Genomic DNA, 26066 nt, shown 5'->3' on the forward strand with positions numbered 1-26066 from the left:
TTTCCTTTACCTCCTGAAGGCACTATCCTCCAAGGAGACTCCTCATCTCAGAGGAGACCTCATAGCTAGAGGCTGAGCTAGATTTAATCTTCTGAGAAGGACTCATTGCTGAGGTCTCTGAACTTCCCTTGGCTTAGGCTAGGCTGGAGAAATCTTATACCCCCTTTCCTCTCTCTCTTCTTCTTAATTTCGTCCTTCTATTGTAATTAAACCAACATAAAAATCCCAAAATGACTTGAGTATTTTATTGGGATTGAATTTAAATCCCTGGCGACCACTAAAATTATATATTCATTCAACAACCCTAATTTTTACCCATAATACCTTCTGTATTCAGTCCTTTAGGTTTCAGGCCTTGGCATAATATGGCAGATTATATAGCTAGTTCTATGACACCTATATGGGCAACTAAGGTGGGACAGTGACCTGAGTTCAAATCCAACCTCAGATATTTACTAGTTGTATGATCCTAGGCAACTCACTTAACCATATTTGTTTGTCTCATTTTCCTCAGCTTTAAAATAAGCTGGAGATAGAAATAGCAAACATCTTTGTCAAGAAAACCCCAAATGGGGTCATGAAGAATCAGACACAACTGAAATGACTGATCAACAACAATGGCATCTCTATTGTCCCAGCAGGCAGCTCTCAGTAATGGGGCAGCTTCTGGAGAAAAGGTATTATGGTTTTGTCTCCAGGCTCTACAAAGAGCACCCAAAAGGTGGACAGCTTTTCCAGGTGTTGGCAAGTGGATCAGTGAATAAATGGGTGAAAAAAGCACTCATTAAAGGCTTACTATGTGCTGATCAATGTGCTCAGCATTGGGAATACAAATGCCAAAACAAAGATTATCCTTGCCCTCTTATATTCTAATGGGGAAAAAAATGTGATCATCTAAGGGAGAAGTGGCCAAGATCAGATATTTTGCTTTGGAAAGTTACAGGAATGGTAAGTGGAACAACTGGGTTGTGGATTGGCATGCCCTCTTCAGCCTGATTGATTTTATTATGCCTCCAGTCTGGAAAGGGAACGTGAGTGGGTGAGAGGAGGGCATTACGAAGATGTGCAATTTAGGTATACCAGTTAGTCTGTCCCTCTTATTTTTGAGACAGGCAGAACATGTGAGAAAAGTGATTTGAACTCAGTTTCTCAGGCTCCAAAACCAGATCCCTTCCTATTGCACCAAGTTGCCTCTTTCGTTAGCCTCTTCTCCTCTCCTGACCTTGGCCCACCTAATTACCATTAGGAACTCAAGTCATTCCATGATCACTTCCTTTCTCTCCTGCTTCCACTTCACTCCATGTCGAATCCCCTCCTGGGGCTCCTTTCTCCTTATCCCTTCTCCTCTCCTCCACCTCAGCCATTTCTTGGCTTTCTTTATTGAATTAACAAATTCCACCTTTTTTTTTTTAACAATTCCATTTTCTAGAAGCTCTCAAGATCTGAAAAATTGTAGATGCTTCTCTCCTTCCTTCTTTGTCCTTTCCCCTCACTTCCCTTCCATCACTTCATTGACTTTATTTCCCCTCTCGGTCCTGTTTTGCTCTCCCTTTCTCTCCTTCATGCTGGACAGAGACTTTCATTCAAGAGCTCTCTCTCTCTCACACACACACACACACAAAATCCATCTCTCTCTTTCCACTGTACCATGTGATCAGAGGAATTGGAAGGGATCATAGAGGTCACCTTATGGAACCCCTTCGTTTTGCATGGAGGTGCCATGGGAAGCTGTGGCTTGTGCAAGATCACCCAGATAGTAATGAGCAGCCCTCCAGGTCCTCTTTCTCCAAATCAAGCCCCTTTCCTGTGATATAACACTCCTCCCTCTACTTTTCCTGGCTTTCCTTTCTCCTGCCCTCTATTGCCTAATCCCCAGACCTTCACTGTGGCTCCTGGGCCACACAACATTTGTGGTGCTCTCCAAGCAGTTAATCAATCAAAAAGCATTTACCAATAAACAAATAAGCATTAAGGACCTACTGTGTGCTAGGCATTGGGCCAGGGGCTGGGAATCCAAAGAAATGAAACAGTCGCTGCCTTCAAGTAGCTTCTATTCTATTGAGGAGAATGATTCCTCCATAAATAAGTCCACATGCACACACACACACATGCAGTGTCCCCAAAGTCTTAGTACTAAACTGTAGTAAGACTTTTTGGGGTGCTGTGTGTGTGCCCATGTGCCCTTATTTATCTAGGTATTGTTCTCTCCAGTAGAATGAAAACTACTTGAGGGCAGGGACTGATTCATTTCTGTCTTTGTGTTCCCAGTATCTGGTCCAATGCCTGGCATTTACACTTTACACTGCTAGGAAACAACAAAACTTTAATAATTTAAAGTTATATTAAATCTTTTAGGAGCAGCAGTTAGGTAGCACAGTGATTAGAGTTCTAGGCCTGGAGTCTGGAGATCCTGGGTTCAAATCTGACCGCAGATGCTTCCTACCTATGTGACCCTGGGCAAGTCACTTAACCTCAGTTGCCTAGTCCTTACTGCTCTTCTATCTTAGATTTGACACTAAGACAGAAGGTAAGGATTTAAAATGGTGGGGGGGGGGGGACTGCTTTTGAGACACATGTATATGTGATACTTTTGGGGGGATGCTATGAGGGAGGAGCTAAGAAAGGCTTCATATGGAAGATGACATTGGAATTGAGTTTCGAAGAAAATAAGATTCAAAGACGAGGATTATGTTGGGGAGGAGATAAACTTTGGGAGAGACTATGGACTTCAGGACACAAGGCTGGGATGAGGTAATACAGTAGAGAATTCAGGGTACCCCCTTACCCTTAGGTGGAATACCACAACTCCACTGCTAGGGAGTGGGCATTTCAGGGTTGGGTTGAGAAGGAACTCAGCTGGAGTGGGAAAGGGGAGATGGGGAGAAAGCATCTCATCCCATAGCTTTTTGGTTTAACTGATTATTCTTGCTATCAAAGCGCCAAACTCAGTTGTTTCTGCTGGCTGATGGATTATGGGTGCTGCCAGCATCTTCTGAATTTCAGCAGCCCGGGGCACCACTTGTTCTGTCTTAGTTACAGCTTTGCCACCCATCATTTGCCACCCTTTCCCCAGTATTCGTTATCTTTATCCATTAATTTGCCATCGTCAACTACACTGATGGAAGGATCGTCCCTATGAATGATATCTCACCTCCATTTAAATGGTGGAGTGTTGGGTTATCAGGCTCTAGGCTCTGTGTAATTGAGATACTCTGAGGTCATAAACAAGTTTCAAAAGTTAAGCTTTCTATCACTAAGGACAAATAGAGATGACAGGTGGGACAAGCCATAATGATATTCAAGATCTTTGTGAGGCATTAGGACTTCAAATAATGACCTTTGCAAGCTTGTTTTAGGTCAGTGTCTTTTCAGGTCTGGTTTTGAGGTCATTCTTTCTTCCATTTTGTGCTGTTCACCGTCTCTTTGTCGACAGCAAGGTCTAATCCCTCAAAGTAGTACTGCAGGAAGAGGGATGTTTAGAACCAGACTGGAAATTTTGATCCTGGAACAATCGAGAGGAGTGAATGCCAAGACCTAGAAAATAAAAATTTTTGTGGGTTACAATAATGTCAATAGCCCAGGGCCATGGGCTTTGAAGATGGGGCTATTCTAAGGAGAGCTTCTTGAAGGTGAGGAGAGCTTCTGTTGTTGTCGTTTTTGTGTTCCTGGTAGCATCAGCGTAGAATCCTGAGCGTTGTGAATATTTAATAAACACCTATTGGATTGGATTGCCTTAGAGTACATAAGATGGCAGTTTAAGTGAAGGAACTATTAGGGAATAAGCCTCCTTGGCATCCCTCATCCCTCTCAGGGAGCAGTTCATGGAATTCAAGAATCGGGTTTTTCCTAGAAGAATGTCAGATGGTCCCAGTATGAACAAATGGAGTTGTTTTTGTTTCCCCTTTGATTAATCATGGGTGTCGAGTTTCTCAATGCAAACATGTCCTTGAATCGACAAGATGGATGTGTTACCAGGAAAGAGAAGGGCCACAAAATGTTGATGTGCGCCTTGGTAATCTAAATAGGATCCTGGATCCTGGAAAAAACCAAACCAAACCAAACCAAAAAACCACGTAACTGCAGAGTCAAGGTCTCACTACCTCCCACCTCCCACTTTTTGAAACACAGACTCCACAGCTCTGGTTTCTTACAGTCTAGGAACTTTTACTTTGGACATGTGTGCCAGTATGAACTGGAGAAATATTAGTCTTTAAAGATTTCTTTATAGTTCTTTGAAAGCTCATGCAGGGAAGCAAGCCAGAAGATTATATAATAACGAAGGACATTTAAAGGGACAGAGTCCTTCTGTAGGTTGTTGCTGCTTTTGCTTTTGAATAGATGCGTACAGAGTATGGAAGGCAGTGTGGCAGAGTCAGGAAGACATGGGTTCAGATCTTGTCACTGATACGCACCAGCTAAGTGACAGTGAGCAAACCAATTAATCTCTTGCTTCTCCATCAAAAGTATAAATTCCAGAGTTGTTGCAGCTCTGAATCAGTGCAGGACCTTTCCAAATCAGGATGCTTCCAACAATATTGTAGTATTTCTCAAGTTCATGTATGTATGTGTTTACATGTACATGTGTATATTTATTATGTTTTGTTGTTTAGTTTTATCCGACTCTCTATGACCCCCATTTGAGGTTTTTGTGCCAGATATTCTAGATTAATTTTCTACTTCCTTTTCACAATTCATTTTACAAATGAAGAAATTGAAGCAAACAGAGTTAAATGACTTGCCCAATGTCACATAGCTAATAAGTGTCTGAGGCTAATTTGTACTCAACAAGATGAGTCTTCCTGACTTCAGACCCAGCACAGTATCCACTATGCCACCTAGCTGCCCTGTTTAATATATACACCCTCATATCTCACCTCTTCCAGGCTACTTTCTCCAGATCTCACTTAGACTGGCAGGTTGGGTTCCCAAAGGACAGCAGACCACATATTCTTTCAAAGTTATAGAAGTAACCCTGAGAGATTTGGATGGTTTTAAAGTACTGTCTGTCATTCATGAGCCCCCATCAGGTTACAACCTGTTAATTACCAGACAGTGACTTAATGAGTTTATAAATAGGGGTATTTATTAAGATGATTTGATGAGGACAGCTAGCACAAAAACATCCCCGCAAAAATCTCTGAAACACCCTTCTGTAAGTACATATGGAATCCAAAGGCAAGTAGGCTTCAGGTTAGAGAGCTTATATTCCAAAGGAGAAACCTAACTCCTGGTTTAGTCCTCATGAAGTTCTCCCTAAAATGGGTACAGTTCTCTTCAGGACTCAGAGTAATTTTATTCCTATACATTCTCTCTATTCTGAAGAGGCTATACTCCCTGGATGTGCCTTTCCTCTGTTGGTTTTTTTTTCTTCTATTGTTCTCTCTCAGACACTGGCTGGATATATTATTTGTTACTTGTCCAGTCTCTTTGGTGACTTTGTCAATGTGATAGAAGTAGAAGAAAAGTCCTTTGAACTCTATTTCTTCCTTCCCTCCCATCAGAGGCAGGTAAGTGAGTCAGCAGTAAGATATTCTAATCTAACCTCAGATTTTACTAGCCGTGCGACTTTGGTTAAGTCACTTAACTACTCTCTGCCTCAGTTTCCCCCACTCTAAAATGGGGATAATAATAGCACCTACCTCATGCCTGTCCTAAGAACAAATATTATCCCATTTGATCTTTATAACAACCTAGTGAGTTAGGTGACTCAATAAATGCTTATCTTCCCTTTCCCACTTGCTGCCCTCTGGTTACAGATGTAAACAGTCTTGCCCCCCAATTCAATTCTTCAGTTTCTGGAATACTCATGCTGAAATCTCATCAGGGCCCAGAGATCTGTTATAACTTTTTCAACTAATTACAACACATTTAATAATCTGATTTTGCCCAATTGCTGAAGCACTTCTTGTCTTTCCAACTTGATAAATTAGGCTGTTTGCATTTGGTTTATACCTTGGATTAATTGATAAATTCTTTAACTCAGTCAAAGAAGTATTATTACAGGGGAACTTAGGTGACTCAGATAGAGTGCCAGGCCTAGAGATGGGAGGTCCTAGGTTCAAATATGGCTTTAGACATTTCTCCAGCTGTGTGACCTTGGGCAAGTCACTTAACCCCCACTGCCTAGCCCTTACTTCTCTTCTATTTTGGAACCAATACAAAGTATTGATTCTGAGAGGGAAGGTAAGACTTTTGTAAACAAAAAAGAGGTATTAGTACAGGAGAAAGGCATAACCCATCTTCAAAGCCCATGGTCCTAGACTATTGGGCTGATAATTACAACCCATAGAAGTATGTTTATTTATTTATTTATTTATTTTGCCAGGATTTGTCTTTCACTCGACTGGGCTGTTTCAGGACCAGAATTTCCAGTCTGGTTCCATGCATACCTCTCTTCATGGTCCTAATTGTGACTAAACTCCCTCTGATCTTCTCATAGGAATTAAGCCAAGCTCTTGGCAAGGTGACACTAAAAAAGCACAAAATCACCTGATTTTTAAATCAGATCAGATAAGGCACTGACTTGTGTTTACAAATCTCCTTCTTTGAAGCCACAAGATCCAATCTTAGTTCAGACTTCAGGAAGAACCAAAGAGTTTGAATGTATCATTATGGATGGCTTTTCCCACCTGCCATCTTGATTAACCCTCAACATGGAAAGCTTGACTTGCTGATTAAAGTAGTAGGTCTGGAGTCAGAAGTCCTGAAGTCAAATCCTGCCTCAGACACTTCCTAATTGGGTGACCCTGGCAAGTGCCTTAGCCTCTGACTGCCTCAGTTTCCTCATCTATAAAATGAAGAATTGTTGGGAGGATAAAAATGAAATAGTATTTATAAGATGCTTTGCAAACCTTAAAGTGTCCTATCAAGACTAATGATAATTATGCTATTATTGGAATATATATGTGTGTTTTTATACATATGTACACACATACACACACAAACCCGTACAAAGTTGTGTTATATATGTGCATGTTTCCAGAACACTATCGTTTTCAATATGCTTTCACAGGAATTATCTCCTTGGAGAGTGGTATCAAGTGAATGTTATGGAGAGAGCATCAGGCCTGGAGTTGGGAGAACTTGGGCTCCAATCTGGCCTCAGACACTTCTAGTTGTGTGACTCTGGCTAAGTCAGTCCCTTCACCCTGATTGCTCTTCTGCCTTAGAACCGATACTGAGGTAGAAGGGAAGGTCTCTAAAAATGAATGTTATATAGTAGGTGTTGAATGAATAAAAATCAGTCACAAAGAGAGGCTGCATGGATCCAGATGGGAAATTCTGGTCCTGAAACAGTCCAGTGGAATGAATGCCAAAGCTTAGCAAAGAAAATAAATAAACAGCAGGTGTTTAAATAAATAAAGGTGTTTCATAAATGTTGTCGGTTGCTCTTCCTAAGTAAATAAGAAAGCCACGCAATTCATCTCATTTTAGAGTTAATAATAATTCACATTTCTATGGTGCTTTTACAGTTCTCAAGTCATTTTGTACCCATAATCTCATTTAAGCCTCCAAACAACTCTATAAAGGAAGTATTACTTTATTATCCTATTTTATGGAAAAGGGCTAAATCTACAATCCCACGATCACTACAGGAGTTACAACCTATGTTTAAAGCCCATGGTCCTAGGCTGTTGGGCTGATAATTGTGGCCCACGGACAGTTATTTATTTGGCTTGCCCAGTGGCACACCACTGATAATGTATCTGAGGGAGGATTTGAATCTGGGTCATCCTGATTCCAAGTACAATACTCTTGTCTATTGCCTCCACATCACCTGACATTGATGGAGAAATTCACCCCAGGGAGACTATTTTGCCCAGAGTCACCCAATAGGTTGGTTAACAATGATGATTCTCTTGGTTCTCCCTTCCCTGAGTTCAACTATGGCTCTCTGTCTCCTTTCCTGAGTCCTATTACTCAGCACCAGCAGGGAATTCCAGCCTGTCTGGGGAATGCCAGCGAGCCTTGTGCCTAGAGTCAGCCTCTGCTCCCCTCTTTTCTAGTAGGGACCTGCAGCCGCTAACTTCAGTTGTCTCCGGCGCTCTCTTGTCTGTGGCTCAGTCTCCCCTCGGAGCTGTTGGTGGGGCGTCTGGGGCATCAGATTGAGGAGATGTGTTTTATAATTTATCAGCACAGGCCGCCTGTCTTCAATTCACAGCAAGCTCACTGGCAGAGGCATAACCGTGACGGCCTCCTTGCCAGAAAGGAAATTAGACTCGGTGCATGCTACTGGCCCCCCCTGGGCTTGGGGCCAGTTGACAGGCCCACAGCATTTGGGGGACTGTTGGTGGGCAGGAGCATCTGGGGCACATGCTGGGAGAGGGGAGGGCAGCTCCGTTCAGATCCGGCATTGGGCGGCAGCTCCTTCCAGAAGATGACCTATTGAACATTTCCAGGAATAGCACTGCCAAGTTTGTCAACTGCTTTCTTGGAAATTCACTCAATAAAAATGGCTTTCCTCCAGCAAGGATCTGCAGAAAGCCTGGACTGGACTGGAGGCTATATTTAGCAGCTTTGCTTCCCTGGCTGGGAGGAGTTTCCAATGCCCTTTTCAGAAGAGTCCACACTGAATCTCAATGGGTGCAGATGGATTTGAAGCAGCCACTATACTTACCAGAGATTTTGCTTCATGGGCTGAATATTAGAGGTCAGAGGAGACGAGGATTTGGAGCGAGAAATGTCATCTAGTCTGGCCCCCTCATTTTACAGGGAAGAAAATGGAGTTTCAAAGAAAGGAAATGACTTGTCCAAGGTCATAGAGCAAGAGTATTATTTTTGTTCAGTTGTTTTTCAGTCCATTCTGAGTCTTTGTGACCCCAATTAGGATTTTCTTCACTAAGATACTGGAGTGGTTTGCCATTTCCTTCTCCAGGTCTTTTTTAACAGGTGAGGAAACAGAGGCAAACACGATTAAGAGACTTACCCAGGGTCACACAGTGAGTAAGTGTCTGAGGCTGGATTTGAATTCAACAAGAGGAGTCTTCTTAATTCCATGATTTGAACCTAGGCTCACAGAGTTAGAGATGGAAGGGACTTTGGAAGCCATTTAGTCCACACTCTTCATTTACAGATGAAGAAAGTGAAGCCCAGGGAGATTAAATTTCTTAGCCACGTTCACACCAGCAGCAAGTGACAGAGATAGGATCTGGACCCAGGTCCTGTGACTCTGATATCAGGACTCTTTTTGCTGCCACAGAACTCTTTCAATGCATTTTCTTTCTTTTTTTTTTAAACCCTTACCTTCCGTCTTGGAGCCAATATTGGCTCCAAGGCAGAAGAGTGGTAAGGGCTAGGCAATGGGGGTCAAGTGACTTGCCCAGGGTCACACAGCTAGGAAGTGGCTGAGGTCATATTTGAACCTAGGACCTCCCGTCTCTAGGACTGGCTCTTAATCCACTGAGCTACCCAGCTGCCCCCTTTTCAATGCATTTTCTTCCCAGTTTTTTCTCAACTCTAAATTCTATAGTCTTCCCACTAAATCCAAGCAAGCCTGGAACATAACTGACCCTATTACTGGAGTACATGGTTTAGACAAACCGTGCTCCTTGCAGTTCATCACCCGTCCCTCACCATTTCTGATCTCTGCACATTTGCACTGACATCCCTAAAGTACACCTCCTCCTCCTCCTCCTCCTCCTCCTCCTCAACCCTCTTAGGACCCTTCATCACTTTCAAAATTCAGCTCAATCATCTCCTCAGACATACAAGAAGCTTTTCCTGATCTTCTCTGGCTCTTAGGACCCAGCAAAAAGCCCATGGACTCATTTTGTACATAATTGTGTGTGTGTGTGTGTGTGTGTGTGTGGACAGGATGTGAACCATTGAGAGCAAGAATCTTACCACATTTGTCTGTAAATTTCCAATGACTAATACAGTGCTGTGTGTACATATTTATACAATACACATATAGCCAGCTCCACATACATATGTGTAAACACACAGACAGAGTGCCAAGTATGTATATATGTACTTATTAAATGCTTCTCACTTGATTCATAGCAGAATACCACCTGACAACATGGCCCATCAAGGGAAAGTCGCCATTTTAAATCTGTCCTTGGCTTATGAGCTCCATTGCAAAACAGAATTGAGTGGATTGGATGGAGGCTTCCTCTCTAACTCCCTTTGCGCTGCTTGGGTTCTGGGGAAACCCCGGAGGATTGCCCTTTACCCTCCATCAATGGTCAAGGACTGGTCAATCATGGGACAACCAATGGACCCATCATTCTGTATGAGCAGACACCTCAGTTCAGACACCCCCAGAGACATTGCCCAAACCCAGTCTTTGCTCACATCCAGAATGAGACAGAGGCTTCAGGTCCTCATTGAGAGTATTGGGAATATTCCTAATGTGAGACAGGCCCTAGGAGATCTTCTCACTCAGTGCCACAGCCTCCTCTCACCACTGAACCCTGGGACATAGAGGAAGCGATCCAAGAGACTCTGTGTAATAGTCATGTTCAGAGACAAATTCTCTGAGGAAGAAAGATCTACATAAACCTAGCTCTGTTGTCGGGGATGCCATGGGAGAGACTTGATTTGGTCAATCACGATTTTTGGTTAAAAGAGAATTACCAAAAAATATTGGATATAGTAAGGATTGGGAACATTTTTTCTACTAATGGCCAATGATAGAAGAAAAAATGAGACACTGGCTACATGTAAATGTCTGTTCTCTCTTCATAGTAATGAGCTCAAGTTTTTAAAGGCACTTTACAATTTTTCTTTCAATGAACAGATATTTATTTTTTCTCACTCTAAGTCCTCACACTAAGCATCAAAAAGAAGAACAAGAGAGAAAGGAAGAAAAGAAGTTTTTCCAAATAGTTTGTCTTTATACCATTGTTGTTACTGCATACATTACTCATTTTGCTTCCTTCCCTCTGTATCAGTTCATGATTTTTCTATGGTGGGATGGGAGGATGGGAAATTATACAACTGAAAAATCCGATAATAAACGAATTGACAAAGTTGACAAAAGATGGGAGACATCCATGCTGGAGAGATTGTGGGATAATAGCACACTAGTTCATTGTTGATGGAGCTGTAAATCTGTATGACCATTTTGGAAATCAAATATGCAACTAATGTACACAAATAAAATGTTAAAAATAACCATATTCAGAAACTCCATTACTAGGCTTATATCCCAAGGAGGTCATTAAGAAGTAAACCCTCACATATGTCAAAATTTTTTATAGCAGCACTTTTTGTAATAGCAAAGAATTAGAAATAAAATAGATTCCCATCAACTGGGGAATGGATAAATGTGTTGTGATACTTGAACGTAATGGAATATCACTGTGCCATTAAGAAATGACAAATATGATGAATATAAAGAAGTATGGAAAGATATGTGTAAACTGATACAAAATAAAAATGAACAGAGAAAATATCTTTCACAATGACTTCAGCAACATAAAAAGGAAAGGGGGGGGCAGCTGGGTGGTTCAGTGGATTGAGAGCCAGGCCTAGAGGTGGGAGGTCCTGGGTTCAAATTTGACCTCAGACACTTCCCAGCTGTGTGACCCTGGGCAAGTCACTTAACCCCCATTGCCTAGCCCTTACCACTCTTCTGCCTTGTAACCAATACATAATATTGATTCCAAGATGTAAGGTAAGGGTTTAAAAAACAAACATGAAAAAGAAAGAGTGATTACAAAATTAAATCAGAAAAGGATGTTGCAAAATGATAAAGAACAAACCCAGCTCCAAAGAAGAAAGATGCTGCTATTTGTTATTGGGGATGGTTTTCTGGGAAGGAATGGGTAAATTCTGGTTATAAAAAATGACAAAACATACATATATTTTTAAAAGCAAAATAGAAATTTAAAAACTATAATTGTGAGAAATATTTAAGAAAATATGCAAGTAAGATAGAAGCTACTTTAGGGCAGGCACAATATGACTTTTCTTCTTTTATCTTGAGCACCTAGAAGAATATTATGCATTTAGTCAGTCTTTACAAAATCAAATGAGTTAACATGTGTAAAGGATTTTGGGGGCAGCTAGATGATAGAGAGTCAGGCCCAGAGACAGAAGGTATTGGGTTCAAATTTGGCCTGAACTTTAGTTATTACTATTACTATTTGTTGAAATGAATCTTATGTTATGATAAATTAAGGAAGAAGGGAGAAAGAGAGAATCAGGGAGGAAGGGAGAGAGGGTACTCACATTCCCTTGTATGCAAGGAGAGACAAGAAGGGAAGAGAAACAAAGACGAAGAAGCATCAGTAAGAGAGATGAAAAGGTAGTAAGAGAGGGAAATAGAAAAGAATGATTTGAGAGAGAGCTAAAGGTAAACCCAGCAGGTCCTGAAGTTTTAGAGAAACTCTGACAACCCCCTTATAGGTTACTTGACTTGTGGGCTCCAAAGTGTTCTCACCTCTCTATACTGCCTTTTCAAATGCTAATTAGCTCATTAACCACTGTTCCTGGCTTTTCATCTGCTCTTTATCCTTGAGGCTTCTGAACCACTAGTCCAACAGAGGTAGCCATAGCAACACACTAAGGGGATGATGGGATGGGGATGGTGAATTATCCTCTTGGTTACCATAGCAGTGACTAAAGCAATATTAATTCAGAACTGGAATGCTCTATATGAACCATCAATTTCCAAAGAATTACAAGATAATACAATATATTTATTTCAATAATGATACTAAATCCATCTTAAAAAATCATTTCAATTGATATTTTAGTATCATTCTTCTAGACATGATGGTGCAGCGACAGATGCATGAAAGTGCTGGCTAATAGAAAGTTCTAGTTATTAGAATACTTGCAAAATGGGGATTAGAATGAGCGTACTCCTCATCTCATGGGCTTTTTTGAAAGAAAAACACCTTTTAACGTTAAATACAGAGAAGTATGGAAAAATATACACAAAGATACAAAATGTAAGCAGACAGAGAAAACAAGACTAGATGATGACTACAGCAATATAAGGGGTAGCTAGCTAGGTGGTGCAGTGACTAGGGCACTGGGCTTGGAAACAGGAAGACCCATCTTCATCAATTGAAATCCGGCCTCAGATCCCAGCTATGTGACCCTGGGCAAGTCATTTAACCCTGTTTGCCTCAGTTCCTCACTTGTCAAAATGTGCTGGAGAGGGAAATGGCAAACTACTCCAGTATCTTTCCCAAGAAAACCCCAAATGGGGTCAGAAAGAGTTGGAAGAGGACTGTAATGACTCAACAACAATGACAACAACAAGGTCATGTAAATGTATAGAGAAGTGAGTTATAGTTATTATGTTAAAAATGAAAGTGCACAAAATAGTTCATAATTAAGAGCCAAACAAACAGCATAAAATTTCAAAAGAAAGATCACTATATAGGGCAGTTAGGTAACACAGTGGATAGAGAGCCAGGCCTGGAGTTGGGAGGACCTGGGTTCAAATCTTCCTTCAGGCACTTCCTGGCTGTGTGACCTTAGGCAAGTCACTTAATACTGATTGCTGAAACCCTTGCTATTCTTCTAAGTTAGAATTGAAACAAGGAAGAAGGTAGGAACTTAAAGACAAATATAAAGATTTACTGATAAGGGTGCTAAGGGTGGCAATGATGAGGGAGGGATGAGACAGTGATAAGCCCTAAGGTTTAGAAACCAGATCTTTAAATACTGGCTTTTCTATGATTGGAAACTTTTTGTGATGGAGAAGAGGTATGAATCCCTCCACGATTTGGTGTCAGACAGCATGACACCTTCCAAAATACCCAAAATGTCCAAATGACAAAAAGTCTTCCAAAATGCTAACAAATTCTATTTATGAACACATGGGCTATGCCACTTGGCTAAGAGAAAAAAGTATCCAGGAGAGAGCTTGGATCTGGTTGTTATGTTTTGTTTTAGTTTGTGTCTCTCTTTCCATACTTCTCTGTATCCATTATATTTGTCATTTCTTGACAGAACAGCAGCATAGGCCATTGGGAAGATGGCAGATGAAAAAACTAATGCCCAAAGAGTTTACGTAATTTGCTCAAGGTCACATGGCTGGTAAATGTCTATGTACCCAGCTCTGGCACATGCTATCCTTGGAGACTGGAATGAGTTACTACCTTTCTGGATTTGAGTTTCCTCATCTATAAAATCAGGTTGTACCCATTGGGCTCTAAGGCTCCTTACAGCTCTCAATCTCTGATCTTTTGATCCCCAGTCTTCAACCAAGATTTAGGACTTGACCTTAGAATTTGAAAAAAGAGGGGATCACGTAGGATAAAGGATTCAGAGCTAGGAGAATCTTTTGAGGTTGTCTAGTCCAACCCTCTCATTTTAGAGGTGAGAAAACTCATCTTTACCCAGAAAAGATGAAATGACTTATCCAAGGTGACATAGGTAGAAAATATCTGAGTTGGGATCTCAACTCAAGTCTTCTGACTCTAAAGCTAGTCCTCTCTCCACTCTACAAGTCTTCCATGTGCATTGGATGTGGGCATGATGCAACACTTAGGATTTCAATAAGCCTGGGTCAGCCCATGAGTAGAAATGGAGGTGACCAAAAAGGGAATTTCCTAATGAAAGGCTGAAGGAGAGTTGCTTCTCTCTTGTACTGAAGGATTAATGAAACCATAATCAAGTAGGCTTGTTTTTTCATAGTGAGGATGAGGAGTTATTGCTTCCTTACAGAGAAAAAGAATAATCCAACTTCCAGAAGTCTCAGATTAGAGGGCTCTGTTATTATCTTCAATTTAGAGATAAGGAGTTTGAGGAAGTCAGTGATTAAGTGACTTGCCTAGAGTTGTATAGTTAGGAAGTGTGTAAGGCCAGATTTAAGCTCAGATCTCCTTGACTTTGAGGATCTGACCTGCTAATTTGAGTGTAGGTTTGGAAGAATTATTCTAGAGGCTCTGTACTGCTAGTATCCACTCATTTCAGTTGTGTCTGACTCTTTGTGACCCCATTCAGGGTTTTCTTGGCAGGGATACTGGAGTGGTTTGCCATTTCCTTCTTTCACTCCTTTTACTGTTGAGGAAACTGAGGCAAAGAGGGTTAAGTGACTTGCCCATGGTTACCCAGCTAGTAGCTGTTGGAGGCCATATTTGAATTCAGTCTTCCTGACTCCAGACCAGCACTCCAGCCACTGTACTATCCAGTTGCACCAAGTCTACATATACTATAAGTAAAATGAAAGGATTGGATTCTAAGAAAAAGATGGTCTCTGCGGTCCCTTCCAATTCTAAACTTATGATTCTGGGCTTCTAATGATAACTTCCAAGGTTCCCCCCAGCTGTAAATTGATGGTTCTTATGACTACATGTCTCAAAGGTCCCAACTACCTCTGACTCATCCTATGATCTTTCGAGAATTGATTGGCTAAGAGCCACACAGTGGGAATGTGGGAAGGAACCCTTGGTGTCTTGCCCTCCCAAGCATCCCATCAGTTACGATTTGTGTAGCCAAATGGGGTTGTTGTGAGAAAGAGAAAAAAAAAAACCTTAGCCATAGAGAATATAGAATTATCTCTTTTTCCTTTCTTTGAACACGTCCCTTTCTATCCAGGTCAAATTTAAAGAAACCATTGGCTAGAAGCCTTTTTCTTTGGAAAGTAGTATGGTACAACTGTGACACACACACACACACACACACACACACACACGTAGACCTAGAGCTGTTCACCAACTCGGCCACCTGTCATCTATACCCCATGCCCCTAACCCCATCCCACAAATACAGACAACATTGCTTAAACTCTTGTGCCTTGTTGTCTTTACCTGTAAAATGAGGACTACAAAACCTACCCACCCAGAATTACAGAATTTAGTGAGATGGGAGGAGGAGAAAAAACACTAAGTTCTCTGGCTAACTCCAAATGATCTGTGCTTGTAACAGGAGCAGATAATAAAGAGATCCTTCTTATTTGGCATTGTAATGGCCTCAGACACTTGCTAGCTGTGTGACCCTGAGCAAGTCACTTAATCATGTTTGTCTTGGTTTCTTTCTCTGTGAAATGAACTAGAGAAGGAAATGGCAAACCATCCCAGGATCTTTGCCAAGAAAACCCAAATAGGGTCATGAAGAGTGAGACACAACTGAAATTTAAGTTGTGTTGGCCTCATTTTCCTCATCTGTAAAATGAGCTAGAGTAGGAAACCACTCCAAGATCTCTGCCAAGACAGACCCCAAAAGGATCACAAAGAGTCAGAAATGACTGAAAAATGACTAAGCAACAAAAATGGATATGACCGTATTAGGCAAATTTAATTTCCTGGTTCATACATTTCCCTGGATAGGATTATAGTATCATGGATGTAGAGTTGGAAGAGTCCTTGGAGGCAAAGAGTCCAACTGTTTCATTTTACAGATGAAGAAACTAAGGTACAGAGCAGATAAATAATTTATGCAGGGCTTTATAGTGAGTCAATCCCTGGGAAGGATTTGAGTCCAGGTCTGCCCAATTCCAGGTCCCATGGCCTATCTACTCCTAGAAGTTCTTCAGTGGTTATAGATTCTGTATGAGTAAAGGGCAACAAGGAGAAAGTACTATATAAATAGTAGCTGCTATTGTTATCTGTAAAATGAAGATCCTTTTCATACTAAACCTCTGATTCCATAAATATTTGTTAGGGGTAATCCTTAAAGTAGATAATCCATAGGGTACCAGCTGTTCAACAGTGTCAAGGTCAAAGATTAATGTGGTGAACTCTGAAGACCAAAGAGCCCATTAATTAGGGCCCTGTTTATACTTCATCCTTTTGTTTGAATTAAGCTTTTTCTACCTTCATTAAATCCATTAGTGTCTGTCTAGTGAAAGAAATGGTGTTTACCTTTAACACTGTGCAGTTCAAAGCAAGGCCTTTTCCAAGACACCATTTTTGCATTTATATTTGTGAGGTTCTAGACTTTTTTCTTTTCCTTTCTTTTCCTTTCTCTTCCTTTCTTTTCTCTTCTTTTCCTTTCCTTTCCTTTCCTTTCTCTTCCTTTCTTTTCTCTTCTTTTCTTTTCCTTTCCTTTCCTTTCCTTTCCTTTCCTTTCTTTTCTTTTCTTTTCTTTTCTTTTCTTTTCTTTTCTTTTCCTTTCCTTTCCTTTCTTTTCTTTTCTTTTTTAAGTCAATGAATGCTTATGCTTCACAATAGAATTCCTCTTAGGATTTGTTCAACTTGTTTTCCTTCCCTGGTCATCCTCTTCTGATCTAAAACTAAGGCCTACACTCAATTCAAATACCTAAACAGGAAGCATCTCTTAACAAGTTGATTGACCAAGGCTATATTTGTATGTCTGTTGTAATTTATAATCATTTGTTTGCTATGTAGTGTCCCTGGTTTACCAGTCATTAGGGACAGTCACTCAGACTCAGTGGGCTTAAATTTCCAAAATGTTGACCAAGTAGCATTTGGACTTATTTTAAAATTTGGGGTTATTAACATTTCTCCCCAACGAATGAGGATTATTCACAATACAAGGACAAGTGGCCCCTGAATAACTCCTCTAATAACTATTTCTTCTCCATGGATCATGGGATCAAAGTTTTAGAGCTGAAAGGGACCCTAATGTCTGATCTTAGAAGCTCAGATGAGTTGAATTTCATCAGTACTTGGATAGAAAATAACCTAGGAATACCAAATACTGGAGTTTTGTCAAGAATTGGAAACTAAGGAGATGTCCATTAATTGGGGGATAGATGAACAAGTTACGGTACATAAATGTGATGAAATGCTCTTATATTGTAAGAAATGATGAAGGGGGTGGTTTCAGAAAAACCCGGGAAGATTTGTTCAAACTGATGCAAAGGGAAGTGACTGGAACCAAAAGAACATTATATAGAGCAATAGTGATATTGTAAAAATAATGAACTTCAAAAGATTAATTCTGATCAACACAATAATTCCAAGGATTCATATTATCCAGGTGTAAAATAGACACAAAAATCAGTCAATCAATAAGCATTCTCAAGCACCTACTATGTGCCAGGTACTGTGATAAGTACAGGGGATACAAAGATATGCAAAAGATAGTCCCTGTCGTCAAGGAGCTCAAAGTATAGTGGAGGAGACAATATACATAGTCCCTGTCATCAAGGAGCTCAAAGTATAGTGGAGGAGACAATATACAAACAATTTTGTCCTAGTAAGATATAGACAGGATAAATTCGAAATAATTATTAGAAGTAAAACTCATACTTATTTTTATTATGGAAAGGAAGAGAAAAGGGGGAAGGGAAAGGGAAAATGGGAGGAAAGAAGGAAGGAAGAAATGAGGGAAGGATGGAGGATAAGAGGGAAGAAAAGAAGGAAGAGACTGAGGAAAGAATGAAACAAACATTTATCAAGCATATGTGTCAGGTACTGTGCTAAACACTTTGCAAGAATTATCTCATTTTTCCAAAGAAAGAACTGGTGGAGTCTGATGGATGTGGATCAAAGCATACTATCTTCTACAGTAGTTTATTATTTTATTTGGGGGGTTGGGTTTTGTATTATTGTGCTTTTGCAACAATGACCAAAATGGAAGTATTTTTTTCATGATAATAAAAATAAAAGAGAGCCAAAAAATTTATCTCATTTGATTCTCATAACAACTATGGAAGGTTTTATCCCCATTTTACAGATGAGAAAACTCAGGAAGACAGAAAGAAGTTAAGTAACTTGCCTTGGATCACACAGCCAATGAATGTCTGATGTGACATCTGAACTCAGGTCTTCCTGAATCCAGGGACAGTGCTCTATCCCTGGTACCACCCAGCAGAAGGCCACATGTAGGAGGAACCTTTGAACTGAACTTTAAGTGGGGCTATGAATTCCAAGAGCTGGAATCCAGAGGGGAAGAGTTCTTCAGGCATTAGCAGAATGACAGAATAGATGGAATCCAGAGGGGAAGAGTTCTTCAGGCATTAGCAGAATGACAGAATAGAATGAGCCATTGCTTTCGAGTCAGATACCCTAGTTCACATCTCCCTGCTGATGCTAGCACTGTGACCTTGCAAGGTACTTAATATCACTGGCCCTCATGAGTTCCTTGATTTGTCCAGTGAGAGGTATGATTTAGTGGCCTCCAGGGTCCTTTCTGCCTGAAATCCTTTATTCCAAAGAATCAGGTGTTCTAAGTGACAGGCAGGGATGGAACAGGAATCCAGATGATCTTTCATATAGCATTACATACAATACATATAGCATTATAAAGTTATTATTATAGATCATTTGTAATCAATCACACTAGCTGTTATACATACTATAATCATTTGTATACACTTTGTTAGAATCTGCCAGCGTGGGTTTTTATTTTTCAGCCAAAGAAAACAGAGCTTATGAAAAAAAAAAAAAGAGCCCTTTCAATAAAGCCAAAGAAAATTGGATAACTTAAGAGGAGAAAAAAACCTTTCCCCCCTCTCTTTCATTGGGACTTAAAAACTCAAGGGGTTGCTTTGATGTTGGTTTGACAGCTGTGGATGTGGTAAGGTTTTATAGGAAGGCATTGGGATGGAAAGATTCTGTAAGGAGAATTGTTACTAGGGTGACATGAATAGGGCTTTGCCTGGGAAGGGAATTTAAAAGGTACTTGAAGTCCTCTGGCAGATTAGAGTGATCTAATTCCCTGAACCCTTGCCTTCCCATTTTCCCCTCCCCTCAATAGCTTCTTCAGCAATGATCTTGAGGTAGATAGGTCCCAGAGCCTAAATGCTCCCCATCTTTGGCACAGCACCCACCACTCATTCCCTTTAATAACGTCCCTTGTGACCATTCCAATAGTAGCTTAGGATCTCTGTCCTCTCATGGAAAGGTGAGAGTATCAGGTCCTACTCCCAGCTGAAAACACCATTCATGTTGTGTGCCCTAGTAGCAAGCATTGGAGGACAAACAAAATGTCCCATTTGTGATTCTCTCTGGACTTTTCCTGTCTGTCTTAGAATCAAGCTTAGGGTTCACTTCTCAACTTATAATGGACAAAGAGTCAAAAGGAACCTCAGAAGCCAATGAGCTAATGGAGCCTAATGAGAAACCCTTCTCATTTCATAAGTGAGGAAACTGAGACCTAGCCAAGTTCACCAAGGTGGCAAGTGACAGAGTCAAGAGTGATTCCCACCAGAAACAGAATTAGTGATACTATATATACATTAGAAAAGGAAATCAGGAAGCATGGTGGAAAGCATTTGAGTGAAGATCAAAGGAAAGGAACAGAGCTATTACTCTGCCTCTGGCAGGAATAAACAACATAGAGCCAGTATAGTTGGAGAAAATGGATGATGACTTCAAGATGAAGATCAAGAAGCTGGAAGGGAAATAAGATAGAATTGTGGTGGAGATAAATTGGGTTATTTTAATATGAGGAAAGTTTCCCAAATAATTAGAGTTTTCCAAAAATGGAGTGAGCTATCTGAGGAAGTGAGGAGTTCCCTATTATTAAAGATTTTCAGTGAAGTCTGAAATGCTGCAGAGTGGTAGGGATTGGACTAGATGGGCTCTGGCATTTTCATAATTCATCAAGTCTCAACTGCTTCTCATCATGTGAAAAGTTTCTAACTTTTTCTCTGTCCTTTTCTTAGGGCACAGATGAGATAATGTATGTAAAGTGTTTTCCCAACCACAAAGTGCTATAATAATTCTAACCATTGTTATTACTATCTGGGAACCGTGTGTTGTTATAAAGGAGCAGTTGATGCCAAGCAATAAAAGCCAGGACCAAAATGTAAAAGGATTCTTAGAATTGTAACAATAAGAAGATGTTTTCTTTATCCTATTGGAGGGCAATCCAGATAGCAGATCTTGCCATTCATTCTTATCTTCCAGGAAAGCACCCTGGAGGACAATCACATAAAGCTGTGCTTGGAAAAGCAGACAGAATTTCAAGGTCCTGAACTGGATTTCTTTCTTTTCTCCAAATCTGGCAAGATGGTATGGATGACCCAGAAATGTTACTTTATGTGTGACCAACCCACTTAGAAGGAGGGCAGGACCACTGCTGCTGGACTGTATCTAGTTAGCTTGGCAAAGCTGGTACAAAGCTGATGCAGATGAGTAACTGAGATCAGAAAGGCGATGGCATGAGCTATGACTAAGTTTGAAACTGTTTTCTCCAGATGGTTCCTAGCCGGGATAATCACTTCGGAACAGAGCTGGGTAATTTTATACCATCTCATTACAAAGGAGCCAGCCTACATCTCCCTGCTGGGCATGTGGGATGTTTTCATGGGCAACTGTATGACTGTTTAGTCATCACACAGAAACCCATGGCATCCCACCCATCACCTTTTATGCCCCCTTTGGGGCATGAAGATATGGGAAGTTCGTCTTCACTTTCTTTTCCACTACCCCTTCCAGGTAATTTTGCATTTTGGAAATTCAATGTGTTAATGTGGGGAGGGGAGGTTGGCTGAATGAATTATAGCATAAATGAAGGTAATAAGATAGTAGTGCTCCAAATAAAATGACTTCCTCACCTCTATTTTGAGTCAATAAGAATATCTTGATATCTTAGTATGTGTCAGGAAGGAACTGTACTAAGAGCTGGGGATACAGAGAAAGGGAAAAATTGTCTCTGCCCCCAAGGAACTCACAGTCTCATGGGGAAGACTATATGCAAACAATCATGAACAAACCAGATATAGACAGGATCAAATGGAAGTAACGTCAGAAGGAAAGCACTAGCATTAAAGGGGTATGAGTTTCATAGTTGTATAACCCTGGGCAAACTACTTAACCCCCATTGCCTAGTCCTCACCCCTCTTCTGCCTTGGGACCTAAAACAGTACTGATTCTAAGATGGAAGACAAAGGTTTAAAGAAAGGGGAGTGGGAAATGAAATTGGTTTGTAAAGTACTTTACATATATTATCTCATTTGATCTATTCCCAATCATATATGTATTTAATAAGAGGCAATATAGTGTGTGACTGGTCTCAGAATCAGATTGATTTGGTTCGAGTCTTGCATCTGACCCATACTGGCAGTGTAACCTTGGCTGGACAAGCAATTTCCCTCCTCAGTGGCCCAGGCAACCATCCAAGACTATAAGTTGTAGAGTAAGTGCTAACATGCATTGGCCAATGGAGTTTCCTCTCTGAAAATTCCCTCCATCAACAAAACTAATTTTTTTGGTTTTTTTCACTTGCTTCAGTCATGTCTGACTCTTCATGACCCCATTTGGGGTTTTCTTGGCTAAGACACCAGAGTGGCTGGCCATTTTCTTCCAGTTCATTTTACAGATGAGGAAACTGAAGCAAACAAGGTGAAGCGGCATGCCCAGGATCACATGGCTAGTAAGTGTCTGAGGCCAGATTTGAACTCAGGAAGATGTCTTCCTAACTCCAGGCCTGGCACTCTATCTACTATTGCACCATCTTTCTGTCCAATTTAACCATTAGACACTCTTCTAGGGGTTGGAGATACAAAATAAAAACAAAACACTTCCTACCCTCAAGGAGGTTATATTCTATTGAGGAAGGATATAACATCCATTTCTCCATCCTTTTCAATTGCTGACTTCCACCTCTACCACTTCCACTTCCACCTCTACCACTTGGCTGAAAATACTTTCTCCAATGTTGCTAGGGATGTCTTAGCTGATAAATCCAACACCCTTGCTTTGTTGCTATCCTTGATCTCATTGCAACTTCTTTTTTTTTTAACCCTTATCTTCTGTCTTCGAATCAATACTTTAGTTCCAAGCATTAATTCCAAGGCAGAAGGGTGGAAAGGGCTATGCAGTGGGAGTTAAGTGACTTGCCCAGGGTCACACTACTAAGAAGTGTCATGAGGTCAAATTTGAACCCAGGACCTCTTGTCTCCAGACATGGTTCCCTGTCCACTCAACCACCTAGCTGCCCCTCATTATAACTTTTGTCATTGGTATTAGAGGAAAGTTTTTTTTTTATTTAAACATTATTTTATTTGGTCTTTTTCATACATTATTCACTGGAAACAAAGATAGTTTTCTTTTCCTCCCCCCCGCCCCCCGCCTTTCCCTCTCCTATAGCCGACACATGATTCCACTGGTTATCACATGTGTTCTTGACTCGAACCCATTTCCCTGTTGTTGGAATTTGCATTATAGTGTTCATTTAGAGTCTCTCCTCAGTCTTATCTCCTCCAACCCTGTAGTCAAGCAGTTGCTTTTCATCAGTGTTTTTACTCCCACACTTTATCCTCTGCTTGTGGGTAGTATTTTTTTTTAGATCCCTGCAGATTGTTCAGGGAAATTGCATTGATACTAATGGAGAAGTCCATCACCTTCGATTGTACCACAATGTATCAGTCTCTGTGTACAATGTTTTCCTGGTTCTGCTCCTTTCGCTCTGCATCACTTCCTGGAGGTTGTTCCAGTCTCCATGGAATTCCTCCACTTTATTATTCCTTTGAGCACAATAGTATTCCATCACCAACATATACCACAATTTGTTCAGCCATTCCCCAATTGATGGGCATCCCCTCGTTTTCCAATTTTTAGCCACCACAAAGAGCGCAGCTATGAATATTCTTGTACAATTTTCCTTATTATCTCTTTGGGGTACAAACCCAGCAGTGCTACGGCTGGATCAAAGGGCAGACAGTCTTTTATCGCCCTTTGGACATAGTTCCAAATTGCCCTCCAGAATGGTTGGATCAATTCACAACTCCACCAGCAATGAATGAGGAAAGTTTTAAGGGAAGAATATGAATACACCTCTATGTATAGCCCCCATTAGGATTGTGGAAGGTTGTTTATGTTTAGCTCCTCCCTGCCTGACTAGTACTTCTCAATCTCTTTTATTGTATCATCATCTGTCTCCTGCTCTCATACTGTAGAGTCCCCAGAACTTTATTCTTAGCTCCCTCCTTTCCCCTTTCCCTCTCCTCCCCTCTCCTCTCCTCCCCTCTCCTTCCCTCTCCTTCCCTCTCTTTGTCTTCCCTTTCCCTTCCTTTCCCTTTTTGTTTCCTTACTGCCTAGTACAATGCCAGGCACCTAGTTAGTGCCCAATAAGTTATCGATGGAATGTCTGAGCCAGAGTCTTGTGAGACCCAGCCAGGAAATAAGCAGGAATAGAAAGACACAATTAGCCAAATGAGAGAGTTTGGGTTTGTTTTGTTTTTTTTAGTTTCTATTTAAGTAAAGATTGTGTTTAGCAGTTTACAATAAATCATTGGAAATATGCTTTCTGATTGTTCCAAGTGAGATATGACCTGCTATTTTAATACTAAAGAAACAACTTGTATTATAAGTCTATAAAATGAGTACATGTAAAGGTGGTCTTAAGTCCAAATTGTGAATTTCTCCTTCCCAGGGGTGCTTTTGTGTATCTTACTGTATTTCCTTTTTATGTACTGGTGTTGTTAATATATTCCCGCGATGTGAAAAACTTGTTACAATTGGATTCCAGTTTTTAAAATCTAAAAATATGTGCAAATTAAGACTTTTTGTTTCAAACATAAAGATGACTCATTTCCTAGATTTTAGAGAGAAAGTCCTTTGAGCTCCCACTCTATTTCAGTTATATTCATTTGCAGAACTGTAAGATGAGCATATGAAATGAAAACGACACAAATTCATTCTTAAAATAACATTCACAGATGATAGTTTCATTTCCATTCAGCATCCAGAGGTGAATAAGTTGGCTCTTTAGAGTTAAATATAATTCTAGGAAGCAGCAGGGTGGCTCAGTGGATTCAGAGTCAGGCATAGAGACAGGAGGTTCTGGGTTCAAATTTGATCCCGGACACTTTCTAACTGTGTGACCCTGGGCAAATCACTCCCATTGCCCAGCTTTTACCACTTTTCTGACCTGGAACCAACACACAGTATTTATTCTAAGACAAAGATAAGAGTTTAAAAAAACCCAATTCCATTTATATCCTGTGCCTATCCTGCCTGGCAATGACCTTCACATTCAGTGGGGTTCATAGCCTTCTCTACCACCTCGCCCATATAATCGATGGAGGGTAATAAAATGAAATTTTCATGGTAGTCTTCTTGCAAATACTTTTCATTAGCATTATATGGAGAGTTGTCAAATATCTCATGATATATTGTTTCTTATTCTCTCTGGGAAGATGATAAAACTCATTCTACCAACTCCAGATTGATTACTAAAAACAATAGAAATAAGACCAAGGAAGTAAAATAATGGAAGTAAGATGATGGAAATAAAAGCTGTTTAGGAGTTGTTCCATCTTGAGAATGAAATCCTTCCTTTTCTGGATAGAAAAAATCCCCTTCTTTCTTCTTTTGAAAGATATGAACTGTTTCCATTGGGATCTCTACAGAAAAGTATGAAAATCATAAAACTATATAGTGTTGGGATTGGGAGAGGCATTTGAAGTCATTTAGGTCAACCTCTCACCCATTGTATGAACAGCTTCTATAATATCTCTGACAGGTTCTCAGTCTGAACACTTCCAAGGCAGGCATCCCTATCAGCCAAAGTAGCTTATTCTATTATTAGACAGTTCTAGTTGGAAATTTCTTTCTTATTCTGAGCCAAAATCTGATTTCTTATAACTTACTCTCAGAGTTCTAACTGTGTATATGTGTGAAGTGGTACAATTTGGATGTTGTCTCAAGAAGTTCAATATTGAGTGTGTGAGAATCACTTATAGTCCTGTAAATACAGGAGAAACCATAGAGATCTTAGTATTGGTTACCAAAAATCTGTTACTGAAAACTAGGTAATTTATGAAGTTATGTGATAGCACATTGGGTGAGCTTTTCTCTCTTTGAGCCAGAATCCCATGGTTTCCACTCACCACTTTCCAGCTGAAAGCGAGGTACATATTTCTTCCTCCAGGACCAATTTGGGTTATCTAGTTATGGTTCTGCTCACAAGCTTTATCATAATTCTGTCTTTTGTGTTAGCAAAAAGTTCATACAATAGAGGAACTCACCTGAGGCCATGCATTAGAGGTGAGTAACTAAGAAGGCTAGGTGGAAAAACTAATCTTGGTTCATATGCTGGACATGAACAAAAGCATAGGGGATATGGAGCTTCTGGATGAAATGCTTATGTAGTTGGTGTCAATGTCATTTCTGTTATCCATTTCCCATTCTTAATTTTCAGCCAATTGTTTAAATAATTCAGTTAAATCTTCTTAACAGTATATCACATCTTTTCTCATTACTATTCTTGCTTCTTATTTAGTATAAATTCTAATCTTTATT

At 40.4% G+C, this 26066-nt stretch overlaps 1 long non-coding RNA gene across 1 annotated transcript; it reads right to left on the reverse strand.

Moving 5' to 3' along the window:
- Positions 1-3275: 3275 nt before the first annotated feature.
- On the reverse strand, positions 3276-12471 carry LOC103098765 (uncharacterized). The gene is made up of 2 exons (XR_472494.3): positions 12389-12471; positions 3276-3534 (listed from the first exon to the last, which is right to left on the reverse strand). It is a non-coding gene; the product is annotated as an uncharacterized LOC103098765 (long non-coding RNA).
- Between the last annotated feature and the right edge of the window lie 13595 nt (positions 12472-26066).

Source organism: Monodelphis domestica, chromosome 5, assembly GCF_027887165.1.
Source record: "Monodelphis domestica isolate mMonDom1 chromosome 5, mMonDom1.pri, whole genome shotgun sequence".
NCBI lineage: Eukaryota > Metazoa > Chordata > Mammalia > Didelphimorphia > Didelphidae > Monodelphis > Monodelphis domestica.